This window comes from Dreissena polymorpha, chromosome 5 (genome assembly GCF_020536995.1).
Source record: "Dreissena polymorpha isolate Duluth1 chromosome 5, UMN_Dpol_1.0, whole genome shotgun sequence".
NCBI lineage: Eukaryota > Metazoa > Mollusca > Bivalvia > Myida > Dreissenidae > Dreissena > Dreissena polymorpha.
This window is the reverse complement of record NC_068359.1, coordinates 127,605,852-127,623,676: the sequence shown is the minus strand read 5'-3', so window position 1 is coordinate 127,623,676 and position 17,825 is coordinate 127,605,852. Positions and strand designations below refer to the sequence as shown.

Genomic DNA, 17,825 nt, shown 5'->3' with positions numbered 1-17,825 from the left:
CGTTTGTTATCAGCTGTTTGCGGAAAAGACGTGTATTAAACCCACCTAGTTGCAATAATCCAACTCCCAGCTATTGACTCTCTGAGCTGTACGTATGTACTCATAACAGCTCAGAGCATTTAAGAAGAACTATAAACCCACCAAAACAGAATGGACTCATCCGCGTCAGTTTTAATAATATTCAATATAAAATAATAACATCCATATCCACATAACACCGTAAAGCATATTTTGAGCTATTTCCAGAGTATGGCAGAATGTATTTTCAAAGCTGAATGCACCCATCACTGTTTCACTTCATGATTGCTCAGTTCAAAGACGCGTGAAAGTTATGCTGGCATATGTACTGTCTACAACGTCAAATTACACGCTTTGCATCAAAGTTGCTAAAAATAACTATAGAACCGATACAACTGGCCTTGTGGCAAAGTGACAATTTTTGCATGAGCTAATTGATTACAAAATACATGTAGGCGTAATAATTGACCGTTTGAGAAGGCATAGAAAACGGCGTGTTTGTCGCACGTCTTCCGTGAAGATGGCACATGAAATAATTAAAGGGCGTCGGAATTTTTGATGGGATTAAATACGGAGGCACCTTTATCGGCGAGTAGAAATAATATCCTTTTATAGTTTACCGATTTATATAGGCTATTGTGTTTAGGTACCACCCGTATGTTGTTGTTTTTTTGTGATAGCCAGCGGAAATGTTTTTTTTTTCACATTTTGTATTTCATTCTTAATTTAATAGCCACGCGAAACGGTCAAACAAAGTTGTTGGATAAAGTGTAATTGTGCAAAGTGTAATTGTGCTAGTGCATTCGGAAAATGTCGCAGAGAAACCTTTTCGAATTCGGAATCGGTAGTAACTCTGAAAGTGTGTGTAAGACGCCAACGACAAAGCGTACTTTAGATCTAAATGACAGTGCTCCTAACACCCCCAAACGTGCGAAAGAAGAACATATGACATATTACTCTGCTGTATACATGAAGTTAATGTTGTATTAGAATACATGTTTTGTATTTATTAATCATTGAAATATTGTGTTTAAATGCATAGTGTTGTAGTGACAGTAAAATGTAAGAAATAAATGTTAACATACATGTATCTTTTTATTTGTTGCTTTTTATATATTATATCTCAGTAATTTGCTTAAATTGCAAAAAGTCATTGACTCTCCTGCGTTATTATTAGGACTCTCAGAAGTTTGATTTTGACTCTTGAAAATATGGTCCCAAGAGTCCTTGACTTTTGAGATTTGAGGTCTAAGGAAAGCCCTGGTTTGTGTTATTCTGTAACTTAATATATTATTAAAATATCAGTGTTTTTTCTAGAACTATATCATATAAATCAGGGGTGGCGAAATCTCAAAAACTATACTTGTCCACGGACAACCATTTAGGAAATTTAACTTGTCCGTTGCTGAACTACACTGGTCTGTTAATGTTTATATATTATAAACGCATTTATTGATTAATGTAAAACAATGTGGAATATACCAAAATGAGTATGATTTGCTAGTTTTGTTTATAGTTGTATTTCAATAGTACATTCATTATAGCAGTATATTATAAACAATATAAAGACTTTCTAAAACTTTCAATCTTGCAAAGCTAGTGTTATTAAAACATTTGTTGAACATAAGTACACCGTAATCTTAACAAATTCAACTAGTCCAATATGTGGACCTCATCAGACTGATGCTCCGCTACTGGTAGCAATTTGATTATCATCAACTGGTAACCATTGAAAATCTGTGAGCCAAGTTTCTTGAAAAGTTCTGGTGCGTTTAATAGATCATATTTTTATCATAATCTTTCTTAGTTTTTTTGGGAGGTGGACTGCTCAAAGCTTCGGGTTTCTGCTCCTTTGTTGAAGATTTAAAAAAAATAAATGTTCCATTTTTACCATTAAAGTCGTCTTAAATGACAAGGTAGACCGTGTTTTGATTATCTTACTTTGATACTTTTTATTTCCGTCTGACTGTAAAAATAAAGAAACCAGTCTGTACACTGTCTAACAGTCGGGCCGAATGTTTAAAATGCGGAATGCTCCTGGTATCTTATAGAATAAGGGAGATCACTGCGCAGGGGAGTGCCCGTATTTTAGCTTGATTGCTCCGCAAATAGCACTGACAATGTAATCGCATGTCAACATCCGGTTTTGTAAAACTTAATTACGGCTTTAATTCAATGTATTTTTTTGTATACCTGGACCCGACTTTTCAAAAACTTGTTGTCCACGTACAACTTAATTGAAAAAAATCAGTTGCCCAGACAAGCAAATGTACGACTCGGGCAACTCGGACATTTGATTTCGCCACCCCTGTAAATGGAAGGACAAAATATACAAGAAGTGCATTAACTTATCAGATGGAATCAGCATCTCAAATGATTGATTCAAAGCATAAAACATCATAAAAGTCTGGAGCACTTTTTGTCTTGCTTCAGCTTCAGCTGGCATGAAAGTTCAATAAAGATATGGTTTGTCAGAAAGATATAATCGGAGAACATTATGGAGAAAAAAGATAATAAATAAAGCAATAAGTCAAGTTAATTGAGAAAGGAAAAACAAGGCATTTACCATTGTAACTGGTTTCATTGTTATAACATTTTTTAAACCTTGACCTTAAAGCAAGCTGTATGGTTGTTGCCAATTTTTTTAATACAATCATGCACAATGTCAATAAAATTATGGTTAAGACACAAAGATCTACTTTATATCAGGGCTAGCGCTGCCCCAAAATTTCTTTGAGCCAACCAGTTATCATTTTTCGGCGCACGAAAACTGGGTTTTAAATACTAAGTTATTTTATACATGTACATTTAAAATTGGTGTCCATTGCCCCAAATTTACAATCCTGAAAATTAGGCCGGGGGTCTTGGAATCACAGCCGCATGAACCCAACAGGAATAAAGGGTAGAGCCCCCACCCCACCCAGAGCCCTTTCTAATTGCAATTTCAGGTGAATATAATTGGAAATATTATATTAAAACCTCACTGTCCGTATCACCACGTGTGTATGCCTCATTCTATTTCTTCTATATAGAACTTCGAAAATAAATTATAATCTACGAAAAATAATGTATCCAAAAAGGACAGTCTGAAAAATTGTACGCGTTTTGCACATGAAATAAAATGTGCATATCATTTGACTGCAGAAAATGAAAACCAGGTACCTAGCAAATAAATAATTAATATACAATTTGGTTGACATATTGTTTTACAGCATTGGCATAGTCTGTAGGTAAAATACAACTTAATTATCACCTTTTAATTTCCAACGATAATGGGCAGATAGGTGTAACATCATCGACATATAACTCATTATTTAATTATCATCCTTTAATTCAGATCGGTAGTTGGTAGAAAGGTGTAAAGAGATCAGCTTAGAAATAATTTATTTATTGTTACGCTTCTTTTCATTTGTTTATCTTTAAATACGACGTTTGCAATCGGCCGCTATATTGTTGGCAGACGACAATATCAACTGTGTATTCCAAGTATACAGTGTCTGCGCATGAATGACTCATTATTAAGTGTGAGCGAAATCAATGTTGATTGGCCAGCTATCACATGCACTTCAATAACAATAAGGTCAATGTTCTAGAGCAGATCAATTTTCGTTTATTGTTCAAGTTCGGAACACTTTCATTGAAACAAGAAGAAAAATATAGAAAACCAGTCTGGATTTCAATGGCGGATGTTTTCAATGAAATTTTACGAGATTTTAGCATTTTCGCAAATCAGATTTTTCTTGAGGCAAGTTCTCAATATTTTCACAAATGGCTCAAATGGCGAACGAGAGCGCGAGCCCTGTTTATATGCATCTCTGTAAACTTGATCTGTTAAACATGTTTCTGATTACTCCCAGGGGTCGGCCTAGAGTAAAATTTCAGGGAGAAGTCACTTTTCTCTTGACTGGCATTTAAGGAGAAATCAGAAATAAGCAAGGAGAACTCATGTTTTTGGTTAAAGCTTATATATATATCTTGTAATTATTTGCACTATTTTACCATTTGAAATCACTGAATACAAAACGCTAATTGTAAATCCTGCTAATTCAATTAACTTAATTTGTAAATTGAATTCAAGTAAAATGAAAAGACCAAAACAAACAACTTAATAAAAGAATACAGGTGTGCATTAAATTTACATCCAATTCCACGCACCCCAAAAACAAAAGTATACTTTTATTTCTTTTTTGAAGGGGGGGGGGGGGGGGGGGGGGGGCGTAGTTACATTGTGGTGGTATTATAATTTTAATAAACAAGATTCTAAATAAAATATTATACATGTAATTACCTTGCAATCATATTTCCAGTTGAAATAGCATACAACAATAAAACCAATTAAATACACAAGTCTTTGACTATCACCGCAATCACAGCAGTGAAAGGGAATGACATACATCAAAGCTACACCTAAAAAATCTGCAAGCTGTTATCTACTCTTTTCAATGGTGTCCATCGGATATCAAAGGATTTTGGTGTGAAAGCTGGGTTGGGGACAGTTTCTTCACATCATCTTCTTATAGTAAATATTAGTTATGAAATCCCTTCATGTGCGATTAAGTTATAATCGTGACCAGGGATCATATTTTTTCGGTTTTGTCGGTCCTAGACCGATTGGGGTCATGAAAGACTGATTGAAAATCCCAAAGAGTCGGTCCGATTCTGTTTGCTAAAATTCCCATGTCATGAAATCGATTACGCAGTGCACATGCTAGCATACCCTAATTACATTCTTATCTCGAAGGTGTGATAAACCATTCACTGCAGTCTCTAAACCGGTCAGGACCAGTATATTGATCGTCAGTCGACTAGTATCAGCATATGACCCCAAACAACGAACGCGGTTGTGTATTAGTCAAGCGTGAATAACCCAGTGTCAATATCAATCGATAATTTCACTGGCTTATACCTAGCACACTAATCGGTCCGTAATGTGTGCTCGTCCACGATAAAATCGTTGACAGTTACTTCGGAGATTAAAACCTCGATGTTATCCTCGTGGAAATTGTGCATTTCATGCATGATACAGTCAGTAAACTTTCATATAAACAAAGAAGAAAATTGGATATTCTGCAATAATTGTGGGTGGACCTTATACACTGAAAGCACGCGCTGTAACTAAACAAAACATGCCGATACATTTTCCACCAGCGTAATAATCCGGCAATAAATGAATGAAAGTTGCGGTTTTGATTGACAGAACAGCCGAAAGTTATTTTTATGGGCGGAACTTCACATAAAATAGTACACAAGAAAAACAATATACATTGTATAAATCTTTAGTAAAAATCGTGTTAGGATCGGATTAATTCGTATACTTTATTGTTTGTTGTTGAATAACCCACGACCGGAAGTTAAGATGCGTGGTTTCTAATCACTCGTGCTTTGCACTCGTGATTTAATCCCTACGCATCTTAACTATCGGCCGTGGTTTATTCGACAACAAACTATAACGTACACGAATTGTTTTTCAACTATTTGGTTTTATTATTGCCAGTAGCCAACCTACGCACAGACATTTGTTTGGTTCAGTGCATGTTTGTAAGCTAGTTTCGAGTCGACAACGATTTAAAACATCTGTATAGACTTACACAGATTAATAATATTGACAACGATGAAAAGTCAGTTAAAACAGTTACCGAAACAACAATGAAAAAGCTAATGATAAAACCAATTGAGAAAACTCGTATGTTCCTTAAAAAAATGCTTAAGGCAATTTAACTTGTACATTATTATACCCTCTTCATGAATGGCAAAATCAATGGTATGTATTTTAACGTAATTTGTCATAATTTAGGATAAAAATTTTCGGACACTTTTTCCCCCATTTAAATCCAGACCGATTAATGTTGCTCGAAAATATGATCCCTGATCGTGACATGAAAATAGCCACAAACAAGGCATGATTTGGTGAAAACCAATTTTTTGGCATAACATTTTATTGTTGTAAAATGCAATATTGTTGTACTTGTGGTATCCCTTGCCAATTTGTTTACAAACGGCTGACTTGAGGGGAAGTTTAGAACTTAGATGGTGGAAAATGTAGGTTTAGGCCACAATATACTAAATAATTTTTCAATATAGTTCAATGTAAAAGCGACAACTTTAAGCAAAAATAAATGCAACATTTTGCACATAGAGACCACCATAACCATACATTTTCTGAATGGTCATTCTTAGCTGAATCAATTAAAGCAATAAAAAAGATATGTCATTTTCAAACCAAGAAAGAACTTGACACAAATCAAAATCAACTGTTTTGGCACCTTTATTAAGTTCATTTTTCTAGCCATTTTGTAGTGGAAAGTAACCCTTTTAAGTGCAAATTAGGACTTAAGTCTCCACCTTTATCTTATGTCAGTCTTTTAGTAGTGAACACCTTTAGATTCTTTCCCTTTCAATATCTCCAAGAGATAAAGCCAAAACACCAGTCTAAACTGTAAAACATGGCTTCAAGAAAAATATGATGTTTTTTTAAGAGTGCAGCTCTACATTACTTAATTATTTATGATACTGTAACCTTTATTGGCAAGGGCTTGTAGGCGATATTGTCTTGTTAATAAAAAACCTACATAACATCAGTGTTTTTTTTCATTCTTTGGACGGGTCCGGTAAACGGACCCGTTCCCAATGACCTACGGACCCGTTCCCAAAATGAACTGGACACGTCCCAATTTCCGAAAAAAAATACAAAAAATCCCAATCAAAATCGAGTAAACAATCGCCGAAAATGCCAACTTGACGTATTTCGAGACCTTTTTAACTTGCTACTGATTTGATTTCTCCATCATTGGACTGGTTTAAACATTTAACGTTACATTTGCACATTAAATACGTGTATGTTATTGCGAAATATAAACCAGTCTGAATTTTCTTACGCTTCCGGCAATATTCCCCATGTGTCACAATAGTAAGTATTACAGAAAAAATTAAAGCCTAGTGATGTCAAAAGCAAATCGTTTAGCGATTTTGGTCCACCTATCCCCCTCAGTACACTGCAACACAAATTGTCGAAGATGACAGTAGTCAAGTTATATGGCTATGCAGTCTGTCTGGACTCTCATCAGCCTAGAAAGACGCCATTTTTGATATATTTAAAGCAGGGATCATATTTTCCCACAACATCAATCGGTCCGGATATAAATTGGGAAAAAGTATCCGAAAAATTTATGTCCGAAATCATGACAAATTACGTTAAAATATATACCATTGATATTGCCATTCATGAAGGTGGTATAATAAATGTACAAGTAAAACTCCCTTAGGCATTTTTTTTAAACGGAACGAGTTTTCTCAACTGGTTTTATCATTTGCTATTTCATTGTTGTTTCGTGTGCTGTTTTATCAGACTTTTTCATTGATGTCAATATTTAATCTGTGTTAGTCTATACCGATGTTTTAAAGTAACATTACTATTCAAAATCAACGAAAATTTCGTACAATTGTTCGTAAAATAGACTTAACCAAGTAAAAATCAGTGTTTCTTATGGCAATTGCCGAAATTTCGACGTCAGATGTGGTCTGGTAAAATAGATGTTTGTAGATACAAAATGCTCGTTTTATTATTGTTTTGCATATCTATTCATACGACACATGAACACTAAAATGGTGTTCGTGTGTTGTATGAATAGATATATTTGCGGGAATTAATTGTGGCTACAAATAAATAAAAAAGAGCATTGTGTATCTACAAAAATCTATGTAATCATACCACATCTAGCGTTGAAATGTTGTCTATTGCTATAAGGAACACTGATTGTTAAGGTGTTAACTTTATTTTACGAAATACTTAACGAAATTTTCGTTGATTTTGAGCGTTGTAGAGACTTTAAATTGTTGTCATAATAGCTTGCAAACATGCACTGAACCATACAAATGTCTTTGCGTAGGTGAGCTACTGACAATAACACACCAAATAATTAAGAAATAATTCGTGTACATTATAGTTTGTTGTCAAATAACCCACGGCTGATAGTTTAGATGCGTAGGGATTTAATCGCGAGAGCGAAACACTTGAAACCACGCATCTAATTTTCTGGTCGTGAGTTATTCAACAACAAAGTATAAAGTACACAAATTATTATCAATTCTAACAAGGTTTTACTAAAGATTAATACAATGCATAATATTTTTCTTGTGAACTATTTTATGTGAAGTTCCACCCATAAAAATAACTTTTGGCTGTTCTGTCAATCAGATCCGCGACTTTCATTCATAATTATATTACGGGATTATTACGCTGGTGGAAAATGTATCGGCATGTTTTGTTTAGTTACAGCGCTATTTTTCAGACGCGTCTTTTCGGATGCGTCTTTCATCAGCTGTTCACATGTTTTTTATTCTTGGTCTCACGTGCAATAAACCGGCCCTGACTGGTTTAGAGACTGCAGAGTATGGTTTATCACACATAATCGAGATAAGAATGTCATTAGGCCAAAGGGTATGTTAGCATGTACACGGTGTAATCGATTTCATGACATGGGAATTTTAGCAAACAGAATCGGACCGACTGTTTGGGATTTTCAATCAGTCTTTCATGACCCCAATCGGTCTAGTACCGACAAACAGAAAAAAATATGATCCCTGATTGAAAGCAATACAAGCAGATTACTATATCTGTAACAATCTGTGTTCTGATACATGTTGTTGTTTGTGCAAGAATGTGAATAAAAGTTTATGTTGCTTTTCTGTGTCATTTAAAGCTGACAAAAGTTAAACAAAGTCATTAAAATACCATTCATTCACAACTTGATTTTTCTCATTTGGAAGATTTCGCGACTTGTTTTTTTTCCCAATTTGGTGATTTCCCAATGGCATGGGTACATGACCTGTTCCCAATTGGGTGAAAAAAAATCACTGCATAACAACAAGGAACTGTGAATGTGATTTGTTACACATAGACACAGGGATCAAATTCAACAGCTCCTGAATAAAGAATGACATCCATAAAAATGTTGGGTTTCAAAAATAACTCGACAACACGTCAAATGTTGATTTAATGCACTGACACATTCATGGGTCGGCTTTAGAAAACGTCTGTGATGAAACACAACATGACCTTAGGCAAGAGGTCTGCATGTTTATAAAAAAATATGTTGCTAAAGCTGCCCCAAACTCCGTTTACATGATTATTTATTCAGTATTAGAGTCGTCTTACCTTAAACAATGATAACAGACAGCTGAGAGGCCATTTTCATTGTTGTGGATTTTCGGCGCTTACATCAATAAATTATTCGAGTATAAATACGGGCAAGTACTGAATGTCATCATAAAATACACCTTCATTCTTATATATAAATCCTCAAAAATATGATGATTGGTTTGATTAATATAGAATACTAGATATTTTAACAGTGAATATTTACTTGAAGTAAGCGATAATTGCGCATGGGATAAACCAATACCATTCAATTACTGCCACACTACAAGCGGATTACACTCCACTACACAGAGAGTATCATTTTGTTTACGAATACACCGAACGTGTCATTGTGTCACACCGGTCTTACTGACCGTGATAATAACGTAGTGACGTCACCATCTATGTATAGAATGCCGAATGTGTAACTCACTGGATGCTAGATACATACCATATGCATATAAGTTGTATTACCGCAGTGTTATAAAATAATGGTCCTCATGTATATAAACACAGAGAGAGAAACGATGGATATGGACACACCTATTCACGAACGCTATTTCGAGGAATTAAATTTATAAAATAAAATCACGGCCATTTTGACAATATGTAGTTTTCAAAACCAGTTCGAAGAAATATAAAAATACAATAATTGTTTCGACAGTGTGATTTACATTAACATTTGCTGTAAACATCGATAAAATAAATTAATTTCGATTAATACGAAACAGAGAAAGAAAAACTAGCACATTATATTAACACGACACAAATGTTTTAAAGCAGAAAACGCTAAAAAGACATCGACATTATCACGAATCATGAAATCATGCAAATGTATCGTAATTGAATTTAATTTATTTTAGCTGCTTCGTGTAAGGTCGATTTGATACATGGTTTATCGAAAGCCTTTGGGTTATACATACGCACTCGACAAATGTAAATTCCATTTGTTAAATGTGAATTCCATTAAAATGTTACTCTAATGATCTTGTAATATATTCGAGAATAATACAGGGTTCTGAACTTTGAGAATTCTCACATGGAGGGTTGGAACAACATCAAACCAGCAACACATAATTCGTCTCAATTAATTCACTGCGCCGGATTTATCACGCTATCACCACTGCGATGGGAGGTCGAAAACAGATACTGAATGTACCGATTTTGTTTAAGTGGAACATGTTGAATGTTGTGTTTTTGTTGCTATTGTATTTAATTTAAAATTGCTTTTTTAAAATGTAAAATTTATAGAATTGTGTGTTTACTATAAAATTTCAATATGATTCAGGGAATGGTGCAACTATAACTATTATTAGGATAGAAATAATTGTTATCGCCAGTTTTTCTATTTATGAAGACCGAGCGATGGAAGCTTGATTACCGGTAGTTTTAGAGGGAAGGGACGCAATCACTGGAAAGTGGTGAAATATGTGTTTGTAAATGGTCTCCCATAATCAACTCAGAACTGTTAATATTGCTTAGCAGTCAGTGCCAGCTTCAGTTTATCAAACGTTATTTTAATGCATTGTGGCGTGTTGAACGAGTTGCAATAGACGTCAAGAAGCAAGAACAACAAACATTCGCGCTGACACGACAATAATAATGTGTCGTGTTGAAATCTTGACGAGTTTGAAGAACGCAAAATAACCAGAGGGTAATCACGTGAAAAACAATATGGCGAAGTCCGTTCAGAGACAGGTATTTTTCACGCTTTTATACTCTTCATAACTTTTTATATATTGTTTAATTCCGCTCACGTTCATGTCATATACATGTAAGCAAAAAGTCATTAGCGTGTATTTCGTATGAATATTCGCACTATATCTCGACTTTACTCGTTGCGAAATTTCTTAGCGGGATCACAAAATTACAGATACAGCTAAGAAATTTCGCAGCGAGTGAAGTATTTATACGAAGTAAACGCTAATCGCTTACTTGCTGATATGGCTAAAGAGTGAGCGGTATTTAACAATAAATAAAAGTAATAAATGATACAAAAAACGGCGAAAAATACCTGTCTCGACATGGACGTCGCCATCTTGTTTGTCGCGTGATTACCCCATCTGAAAACGACAATGCGCCGTTTCGAAATAACGACACGTTTAATTCGGGATTTTCGAAACTACATAAGTTGTCTCCCATTCGGGTAGGTATCACGAGTAATCCCGGGTAAAAAGCGGTCCGTCTAAAATGCGTATATGACTCATATCCGCGGATATAGGAGGTTTTTGTGTGACGTCACAAGAGGGGTTTTCCGTTACTAAAAATAGATTGGCCGTCAACTTCTCGATCGCGGCCAATTAAATTGTATCAGAGTAAAGGTCGTCGGAAGACTTAATACTTACAATTTCACAAAACAAAACTATAAATACCCGTATTCTATTTTAAGTAAGACATTAATAAATGATATTTCAAAAATTATAAACATGTAATAATTTGAATATTATTATAAGTGGTGTGGATGCGATAGTTTTAATTTTTCATCAGAGATTGAAATTTAGTGTAATGGGTGTATTGAATCAGTTATAATTGTGTAGCAGTAAGTTTTTTAAATATTTTAAATGTATAGTTATTAAACACTTTATTGTTATGTTTAAACTGGCTAATATATATACTAAATAGTTCCTAGCTGTTAATCCATTTCGGACAAATGTCTATTATTTTTTTAAATATGTTCAAATATTTTATTAAAGCAACTGTCAAGTTTTTGACTTAATATGCCAAGAGATGACATGGAGGAAATCATAAATTGTGTTTAATGACCAGACACATGTGGTTTATGCAGAGACCCCATACAGAGTCATACAAGTATAGGTCCCTGGTTTTATTACACACTGTTTTCTGAGTAATTGTCTGGACAGTATCCGATCATATCGAGATAATCGGTTTGTGATAAACAAAGGGGCAATTAAACACTGGGTTAAAAATGCTGAAACAAGGCGTGTCAAAACTGGCGTGAACAAGTAAATAAAAGCATTTACATTTAACAAGAGGCTTTAGTTAATCTGTAATAAGGTAAGTTTTTACAGACAAATAGGTTCAAATCAGTTTCTATACTGTATGTTGGTAACATAAATTCAATCAATTTGTTGTTTGTTTTCGTACTTATTGGTGTTCGTTCATTGGATTCAATTTAATCTGAAAGAATTTCAAGTTCTGAGTATTTTTTGTTCTTCAAAAGGGTCGCGAATATGATTGTAACATTATCACGATGCGGTTCATCACATGCAAACAATAGCAGAATGGCCGCAGTTTTGACGGCCAAAATTTGAGCATGCGCAAACGTGACGTCATTATCGGAATCCCCAAAACCTCCTATTACCGAAAAGTGAGGATATGTACGAATACAGGCAATATCGACACTTTTTCTGCAATGTTTATTTCAATTTTTAATGAAAATACACAATATGTATTAAATATATTAGTAATGTTTCAAATAGAACACTTTAATAGACATTATCATTTTATTCCAAAAGTGGTCAAAACAAACGCGAGTATACGCCGTTGGAAACCAATTTTTCCGGCTAATTGCTATCATCCAAGCTTTTCTTGTACATGAGTCTTTAGGCAATTTATGTAACTTTTTTGAAAATTTACCGATCATACAGCTAAAATTATGGCATTTAAATTAACGATGGTACAGTAGTATTTCCCAATTGGATTTCCTTAACACCGGAAGTAGGTATACCTACCCGCACGAACGACAACTCTGTCAAGACTTATAACGAAAATCTGGACACATTGTTTAAGAGTTTGACGAAATATTTTTGCTGGGATAATGACGTAATTTCGTCAAAAATTGACGTCATTTCACAGTAAAAAGTGAAATTATCGATAATTTTCACTGTTAATTGTCACTGTTTGAAACAGTTAAATTATCAGTTTTCATTCACTGATATTTCTCAATAAACCACAGGAAAGCATAAAATAAAAAAATAGTAACAATATAATATAAGATTTTCCTTGCATAAGTTATTATAGCACTACAAATATAGATCCCTTATTGGATGAACCACAAACGTCGATTTTATCATATTCGCACATTTGACATCATCATTTATTTTCAAACGAAAAATGCCACTTGAAACAGTGACATTTCAGACAATATTTACTGCATTCATAACATTCAATATATTTAAATAAATTCAACATTTTGTATTCAAATTAAAATATAACCAGGGAAAAGTAACATCATTAATTACTTGTGGTCTGGCGATAATCGGCCCAAAAATACTTTACTATTTTCTAAAGCATATTGTATATCTAAATACTAAAGTTTCCAGACGACATCAAGAATAATAATAATAAAGAGGAATCCGAGATAGCCGATGTATCACGATTGGCACAATGCGTGATACCTACCCAAATGGGAGACAACTTATGTAGTTTCGAAAAGACCGAATAGTCGTATCGGCGCGAACGTTTGTCGCTCTAGCGTGCAATCTCCACGCAGAGTTGTCGTTCCTTGCTCTCACATACAATCTCTGCCATCACTAGAAAATCCTATCAGATTTTGTACGATTTATTTATTTTTTGGTTTAAGTATTATATTATGAAAAGTTGTATCATTTTCTTTTATATTTTGAAAATAGTATAAATTTGGGTTAATAATAAACAAGAAATATCTTTAAAAAAAGATTGTGGTTGCAGTTAATGAAAGGTAAAGACTTCAATGAATGAGATCAAATATAGCGAATGTCTTTTTCTGTGCAGTTCTTAGCTGCAGCAAACGCAGTACGGGATGATACGCGGAGTTTTCGCGGCTTATTTTACATTATTACATATTGCTGGTCATAAACGTATAGATACAAACAGAAAAACCAAAAGAAGAATGGAAGTGAAATTAAAACATATGAGTCAATCGGCCACACGCGAAGTATCCGTACATATTTTAAATATTTATACGCGCGTTTTCGAACAAACCTGTTTTAGTGGTTTGTCTGGCGTTGCTATTTGATTCGATTATTAACAGTATCGAGAATCATTGCGCTCATGCTTAATTCATTAGCCAATATGATGGCATAATTCTTGTTAAATTAATTAAAAATATATTTATCATGGTATTGTTGTAAAACACATAAAGAATCTATTATTGACATACCATATGATATCGCTGGATATCTTCATTTAACATTTGTCTGGTATAAAGAAAATTCCAGTTCACCTAGTTCACGCTATAGCGTCTTTATTATGTAACGATTATTTTCCTGGCCGCGAACTCCGATCAGCACATAGACGCAGCGATGACCTGTATGTAAACTCTGACATTCACACACAGTGGCCCGCAGATTGACCCGATATACCTCGCGAGTTGAAATGCAATGCATTAAAGTGAGTCTTCGCTTCCACTGCTCTCTATACTTAACATGTAACATGTTGACAGGAATATGGAAGTTAGTACTAAATATGAGAACATAGCCTTTAAGTGCAAAAGTTCTCGCGCTGAAAATCTTCTGAAAATAAAAGGTGGACGCACAAACTGTATAGATGTCGAGATTGAGTGTAAAACTGTTCTATCTATTAAGCCTTTTCATTAGATATAAAATTGTTTCATGCTGAACACGCAGTAAAACAGTGTTACAAAGACGCGGACATGTTTCCAATGTTCTGGTCGTATTCTCAAATCAGCCAATGCAGTCAATGAAGTGTATTCATCTGTACTTGGCCGCGGTAAGTTTTATTTGAATTCTATTGGACGCTAACAAAGGTCAGGCTAAGGTGAAAAGCTGGCGTATACAGCTAACGCCGAAAAATAAATTACCTTAATTAAAAAAAAGTTATAATAACAACAGTACAAGTATTGTACTACATGCTCGGCTATCATCACGTGGTAGGTTATGGAGGCAGGGATTTGATCCAGCTATGGTTGGTTCCAGTCAAATCTGTGCGCGGAGGTAATCTAGCGTGTTGTCGTGTCTGCACCCTTCAAACCCAAAGAGAAAACAAAGCGGAATGGTAGATATTAGCCACCTCATTATTCTTATTCTGGATGGTATTGTGTTTAGTGTCGTTCTGGTTTCTTTTTTGGTGTATTTTCGGAACTCATAATTTCATAGCCAATGAAACCAAAACTATATACATACATGTTGATATAGGGACGATGTTATAAACATGAACACAATCATTGGTTTGTTAGAGGAATATATAATAAATCATACAAATCACCAAATAATGTCCCAAATACTTTAAATATAAACTACGCCATTCAGATGTTTAACGATACAGGTTTTAAGTATGGTTTAATATATGTGACATCTGCGAAATTACTGAAAATATGGTTTTATGGTTTCATTTCAGAATACACTAGGCTTGAAGCACATGAGTGCACATACATATAACATACAATGAAGTCAACAGTGGTAAATGGCATACATGCATATACATATATAATGTTTAGCAATATAAATTTAGAATTTACAATAAAAGGAATTTGCAACTCCAAAGACATGTATATAAAAAAACATGTATATATATATATATATAATATATATATATATATATATATATATATATATATATATATATATATATATATATACACTGTTTACCGTTACGTTCTAATTTAAGGTAGGTATATAATTGCATATTGTATAGTCGTATCTTATTCAAATAAACTTGAATGTTCTAATTATGTGCTTCCATACAGCTTTTATTGATATGACTACAAATAGACAGTAATATATGGAGCGAAACGATTGATCATACAATTAGTTCTCAAGTTAGCTGCTTTGAAAATAAATGTTGCAATATTTTTAATTGTTTTTGCGTTTGTCAGTCTTTAAGAGTTCGATACATTTTAACATATTTATGTGATTCCAATAATATCTGTGCATATATTGTTTTCTAGACTATTAAAACTGGACATTCGAGTAAGAAATGGAACTCATATTCGAGAACGTTACAGTTTTAACATTTTCTGTTATCATACGGTGTCTTTTCAGGCTTGTGCCATCGTCTTGCTTCGAATCCAAGTCTGTGAGCAGATACTCTTAACGCGTAAACTCGAAATAAATTTTGAATTATTTACAAATTTGAGATAAAGGCTGAAATCTAAAATGTTCGTAAATGCAGTAGTTTTTAACCATTGTCGTTTGTTGTAACTCGGTAATCCAATGCTGAACGCATATATCAGATATGCGTTGTTTTGCAATGGATATAACACAATTAACGTCTCCTACTCCCTAAAAATACCACGACTCACCGAAACCTAGAGTATTTAACCCATTTATGCCTAGTGGACTCTTCCATCCTTCTACATTAGATCAATTTATTTCCAAAATTAGGGATGTCTAGTCTATTTATTTCTATATTTAGAAATATTTCTTACAGAAATTTCCTTGAAGCAAACATCATGCGGCGTCTTCATTTGGGTCTACGCTGTTTGCCAAGGCCTTTTTTTCTAGACCCTAGGCATAAATGGGTTTATATATGTTTTACATATTTTACCCAATAATTGTTTTCGGGATAAAGTTCAAGAGCATGTAATAACATATCATAAACAATTTAATATATTTAACATTATCAGATTGTAATACATTTGTATTTTTGACCAATATTTTAAAACATACACGATTTGTTTATTTATTTGGGGTTTACGCCCAAGTTCTCCGAAAATGAAATAATTTTGTGTTTGAGATCGGACATCAAGTACCTGTTTGAAATAACGTAGGTGTATTCTTTTCACTTTGGATGCTATTGCTTAATCCCCAAACTTCACAACCATAACTTAAAACTGGTTCAATAAGCTCATCGAATTATTCGAGACTATGTCTAGCTGAGATATTTGTAAATTTGTATTTTAACTTGTTTTTAAACTTATTTGCTTTAAGGGCCTGTCCTGAAAGCGCATCATATGTTGCTGAAAAGGGATCCACCCGTTGTGAATAATATTCCAAGATATGTAAATTTATTTACAATTTCTAGCTCATTTCCTTGAAATCTAAATTCCCAGGGGGGGGGGTTAACTTCCTATATACAGGTGTATAAGGGGTGTGCCGATTTTATGGGGTGTGTTTTTCGACTAAAATTATCGGTATGGGTATGGTTTTGAGGCATCTAAGTATTGATATGGGTATTGAAATCAGAAACTTGCTTGTATATAAATACATATAGATTTGAAAGTATCAGTATCAAAATGGGTATGATACTTGTCCTTCTGTATATAATGGGTATCACAAAGTTAATTTCAGTAGCGAGAAAGATGCAGTAACTCCGGGCAGTAACTTGCCTGTTTTTATCTGTTGCTTGATCTACCAAGATTATACTGTGACGTCATATATTAACATACGTCATATATTAAGTGACGAAATCGTTACAATCCGCGTTACACAATCTAAAGTGGCCGGGATAAGTGCAGTTACTGCAAATTATTTATGAAAATTATATCGGAATTACGCTAACGTTACATGTGTACACGGAATTATACTCTGTCATTGTGATAATAGATCTAATATATGTTTAGTAGAAAATTTTGATTATGTGTGGAATTGAATGGGTCCAGTTTATCAAAATTATTGTATTGAATGGGTCCACTTTCTCAATGGTATTTTATACATATGGGTCTGCTTTTTCAAAATTCTTGTATCAAAATGGTGTCAACTTTATTAGAGTTTCCGGTATAAAAATGGGTCACATTTCGGAAGTCTCGTCGGGACACCCCTACCCTAAAATT

At 34.0% G+C, this 17,825-nt stretch overlaps 1 protein-coding gene across 2 annotated transcripts in view; it reads right to left on the bottom strand.

Moving 5' to 3' along the window:
- The window catches only part of LOC127881421 (cyclin-dependent kinase 17-like), an 88,653-nt gene extending 79,340 nt beyond the window's left edge, over window positions 1-9,313 (bottom strand). The window contains exon 1 of one of the 2 annotated variants that reach the window (XM_052429294.1): window positions 9,173-9,313. The gene's annotated coding sequence lies outside the window, so the exon portion shown is untranslated. The remainder of the gene's footprint in view (window positions 1-9,172) is intronic. The other variant, XM_052429295.1, reaches the window with a different exon arrangement.
- Window positions 9,314-17,825: the final 8,512 nt, after the last annotated feature.